Source organism: Coregonus clupeaformis, unplaced genomic scaffold (genome assembly GCF_020615455.1).
Source record: "Coregonus clupeaformis isolate EN_2021a unplaced genomic scaffold, ASM2061545v1 scaf1746, whole genome shotgun sequence".
Lineage (NCBI taxonomy): Eukaryota > Metazoa > Chordata > Actinopteri > Salmoniformes > Salmonidae > Coregonus > Coregonus clupeaformis.
This window is the reverse complement of record NW_025535200.1, coordinates 55,001-60,000: the sequence shown is the minus strand read 5'-3', so window position 1 is coordinate 60,000 and position 5,000 is coordinate 55,001. Positions and strand designations below refer to the sequence as shown.

Here is a 5,000-nt window from a genome sequence, read left to right as displayed (position 1 = left end):
GATTTACTGTCAGGGCCCAGGTCTGACATAATCTGTGCAGAAGATCTAGGTGCTGCTGTAGGCCGTCCTTGGTGGGGGACAGAAGCACCAGATCATCAGCAAACAGTAGACATTTGACTTCAGATTCTAGTAGGGTGAGGCCGGGTGCTGCAGACTGTTCTAGTGCCCTCGCCAATTCATTGATATATGTTGAAGAGGGTGGAGCTTAAGCTGCATCCCTGTCTCACCCCACGGCCCTGTGGAAAGAAATGTGTGTGTTTTTTTTCCAATTTTAACCGCACACTTGTTTGTGTACATGGATTTTATAATGTCATATGTTTTTCCCCCAACACCACTTTCCATCAATTTGTATAGCAGACCCTCGTGCCAAATTGAGTCAAAAGGTTTTTTGAAATCAACAAAGCATGAGAAGACTTTGCCTTGGTTTTGGTTTGTTTGTTTGTCAATTAGAGTGTGCAGGGTGAATACATGGTCTGTCGTATGGTAATTTGGTAAAAAGGCAATTTGACATTTGCTCAGTACATTGTTTTCACTGAGGAAATGAACTAGTCTGCTGTTAATGATAATGCAGAGGATTTTCCCAAGGTTGCTGTTGACGCATATCCCACGGTAGTTATTGGGGTCAAATTTGTCTCCACTTTTGTGGATTGGGGTGATCAGTCCTTGGTTCCAAATATTGGGGAAGATGCCAGAGCTATGGATGATGTTAAAGAGTTTAAGTATAGCCAATTGGAATTTGTGGTCTGTATATTTTATCATTTCATTGAGGATACCATCAACACCACAGGACTTTTTGGGTTGGAGGGTTTGTATTTAGTCCTGTAGTTCATTCAATGTAATTTGAGAATCCAGTGGGTTCTGGTAGTCTTTAATAGTTGATTCTAAGATTTGCATTTGATGTATATTTCATGTATATTTTTTTGCTGTTTGTTCTTTGTTATTGGGCCAAAAAGATTGGAGAAGTGGTTTATCCATGCATCTCTGTTTTGGTATAAAAAAGTATTTAGTCAGCCACCAATTGTGCAAGTTCTCCCACTTAAAAAGATGAGAGAGGCCTGTAATTTTCATCATAGGTACACGTCAACTATGACAAAATGAGAAAAAATGTTCCAGAAAATCACATTGTAGGATTTTTTATGAATTTATTTGCAAATTATGGTGGAAAATAAGTATTTGGTCAATAACAAAAGTTTCTCAATACTTTGTTATATACCCTTTGTTGGCAATGACACAGGTCAAATGTTTTCACAAGTCTTCACAAGGTTTTCACACACTGTTGCTGGTATTTTGGCCCATTCCTCCATGCAGATCTCCTCTAGAGCAGTGATGTTTTGGGGCTGTCGCTGGGCAACACGGACTTTCAACTCCCTCCAAAGATTTTCTATGGGGTTGAGATCTGGAGACTGGCTAGGCCACTCCAGGACCTTGAAATGCTTCTTACGAAGCCACTCCTTCGTTGCCCGGGCGGTGTGTTTGGGATCATTGTCATGCTGAAAGACCCAGCCACGTTTCATCTTCAATGCCCTTGCTGATGGAAGGAGGTTTTCACTCAAAATCTCACGATACATGGCCCCATTCATTCTTTCCTTTACACGGATCAGTCGTCCTGGTCCCTTTGCAGAAAAACAGCCCCAAAGCATGATGTTTCCACCCCCAAGCTTCACAGTAGGTATGGTGTTCTTTGGATGCAACTCAGCATTCTTTGTCCTCCAAACACGACGCGTTGAGTTTTTACCAAAAAGTTCTATTTTGGTTTCATCTGACCATAAGACATTCTCCCAATCCTCTTCTGGATCATCCAAATGCACTCTAGCAAACTTCAGACAGGCCTGGACATGTACTGGCTTAAGCAGGGGGACACGTCTGGCACTGCAGGATTTGAGTCCCTGGCGGCGTAGTGTGTTACTGATGGTAGGCTTTGTTACTTTGGTCCCAGCTCTCTGCAGGTCATTCACTAGGTCCCCCCGTGTGGTTCTGGGATTTTTGCTCACCGTTCTTGTGATCATTTTGACCCCACGGGGTGAGATCTTGCGTGGAGCCCCAGATCGAGGGAGATTATCAGTGGTCTTGTATGTCTTCCATTTCCTAATAACTGCTCCCACAGTTGATTTCTTCAAACCAAGCTGCTTACCTATTGCAGATTCAGTCTTCCCAGCCTGGTGCAGGTCTACAATTTTGTTTCTGGTGTCCTTTGACAGCTCTTTGGTCTTGGCCATAGTGGAGTTTGGAGTGTGACTGTTTGAGTTTGTGGACAGGTGTCTTTTATACTGATAACAAGTTCAAACAGGTGCCATTAATACAGGTAATGAGTGGAGGACAGAGGAGCCTCTTAAAGAAGAAGTTACACGTCTGTGAGAGCCAGAAATCTTGCTTGTTTGTAGGTGACCAAATACTTATTTTCCACCATAATTTGCAAATAAATTCATTAAAAATCCTACAATGTGATTTTCTGGGAAAAAAAATCTCAATTTGTCTGTCATAGTTGACGTGTACCTATGATGAAAATTACAGGCCTCTCTCATCTTTTTAAGTGGGAGAACTTGCACAATTGGTGGCTGACTAAATACTTTTTTCCCCCACTGTACAGTTTAGGTTTTCTACTGCCAAGTTTACACCTTCACTATTACAGTGGAACGTCTAAAAGGGATTGAATTTGTTGTTGCCTAATTGTTTTTTGGTAGGTTTCGACACTAATTTCCTTCCATCTATAGCATTTCTTGATATTATTCAGTTGCTTTGGCTTTGATGGCTCATGATTGATAGGAGTCCCCTCGAAGCCTACCATTGACTATGTACATACCCAGCGTGCAACAGAGCTGCAGGAGTTGTGACCCGTTTTTGTTGGTTATGTTGTCGTAGTTGTGCCTAGGGGGGCATATGGGGGAGGGAATGCTGTCACCTCCAGGTAGGTGTTTGTCCCCCGGTGTACAGCAACCTTTAAGTCATACCACAGATTCTCAATTGGATTGAGGTCTGGGCTATGACTAGGCCATTCCAAGATATTAAATGTTTCCTGTTAAACCACTTGAGTGTTGCTTTAGCAGTATGCTTAGGGTCATTGTCCTGCTGGAAGGTGAACTTCCATCCCAGTCTCAAATCTCTGGAAGAATGAAACAGGTTTCCCTCAAGAATTTCCCTGTATTTAGCGCCATTCATCATTCCTTCAATTCTGATCAGTTTCCCAGTCCCTGCCGATGAAAAACATCCCCACAGCATGATGCTGCCACCACCATGCTTCACTGTGGGGATGGTGTTGTCGGGGTGATGAGAGGTGTTGGGTTTGCGCCAGACATAGTTTTTTCCTTGATGACCAAAAAGCTCAATTTTAGTCTCGTCTGACCAGAGTACCTTCTTCCATATGTTTGGGGAGTCTCCCACATGCCTTTTGGCGAACACCAAACGTGTTTGCTTATTTTTTTCTTTAAGCAATGGCTTTTTTCTGGCCACTCTTCCGTGAAGCCCAGCTCTGTGGAGTGTACGGCTTAAAGTGGTCCTATGGACAGATACTCCATTCTCCGCTGTGGAGCTTTGCAGCTCCTTCAGGGTTAACTTTGGTGTCTTTGTTGCCTCTCTGATTAATGCCCTCCTTGCCTGGTCCGTGAGTTTTGGTGGGCAGCCCTCTCTTGGCAGGTTTGTTGTGGTGCCATATTCTTTCCATTTTTTAATAATGGATTTAAATGGTGCTCCATGGGATGTTCAATGTTTCTGATATTTTTTTATAACCCAACCCTGATCTGTACTTCTCCACAACTTTGTCCCTGACCTGTTTGGAGAGCTCTTTGGTCTTCATTGTGCCGCTTGCTTGGTGGTGCCCCTTGCTTAGTGGTGTTGCAGACTCTGGGGCCTTTGAGAACAGGTGTATATATACTGAGATCATGTGACAGATCATGTGACACTTAGATTGCACACAGGTGGACTTCATTTAACTAACTATGTGACTTCTGAAGGTAATTGGTTGCACCAGATCTTATTTAGGGGCTTCATAGCAAAGGGGGTGAATACATATGCACGCACCACTTTTCCATTATTTGTTTTTTAGAATTATTTGAAACAAGTTATTTTTTTCATTTCACTTCACCAATTTGGACTATTTTGTATATGTCCATTACATGAAATCCAAATAAAAATCCATTTAAATTACAGGTTGTAATGCAACAAAATAGGAAAAACGTCAATGGGGATGAATACTTTTGCAAGACACTGTACATGACATTGTCTTTGGCTAGTGTAAGAGTGAGGGTTGGGCCTGTTTGCTCACGGCTTTGGCATATGTGTGACTTTCATGTTGAGGCCCTCCTTTTCGGGAGTAGGGGGCTTGGGGTGGGAAGGAGGGGCATAGGTCTGATCTGAGGGGGCCTAAATGGGGTGTGGGCATTGTTGACTTGGGGGGGTGTTAATTGGTTGGGGTGGGGGTGTGGATGTGGCTGGTGGTGCTATGGTCTGGATGTAGGTCCTCTCGGCGGGGGTCCTCCATGTGTAGGTCCGGGGGAGTCCTGCAGGTCTGGGAGAGTGTTTCGCTGATCTGGGCGGGGTGTCTGTTGATCTGTTGCTCCTGTGTGAGGTGTTGGGTCTGCGGTTGAGGGCGATATCCTTTAGGGTCCGGGCGAAGGTGGGCACTGCTGCCTTGTATAGGTGGACCTGGTCGTAAAGGCTGTTCCAGTCCAGGGTGGAGTGGTGGGCCAAGTAGACATTAGGGTTTGAGGCACAGTCACTGGAAATACTTGCGTTTATCTGCTGTATGGTAGCAGGGTGGAAGTCTTTTCGTGGTAACAGAGTTGAGATAACCACTTGTGCGTTGGAGAAAGTAGAAGAAGCTTTTTCTATCACTCCCTTGAGTGCTGTGGCCTCCCTTTCCTGCTGTGTTCTCAGGTCGTTTGTGCCTGTGTGTATTATTATGTGGCTGGGTGATCCTAGTCGGTCCTCAGACAGAAGGTCTAGGGCGCGCTGGGTGTTTGGACACCAGAGTTTAGACACTGTGTGTTTGGGAAAAAGTTTGAGTC

At 44.3% G+C, this 5,000-nt stretch overlaps 1 protein-coding gene across 1 annotated transcript in view; it reads left to right on the top strand.

Moving 5' to 3' along the window:
* Positions 1–5,000, top strand: part of LOC121560054 (epidermal growth factor receptor kinase substrate 8-like) — a gene marked incomplete at its 3' end in the record, with an annotated part of 56,521 nt that overhangs the window by 2,255 nt on the left and 49,266 nt on the right. The gene's annotated exons all lie outside the window — the stretch shown is intronic.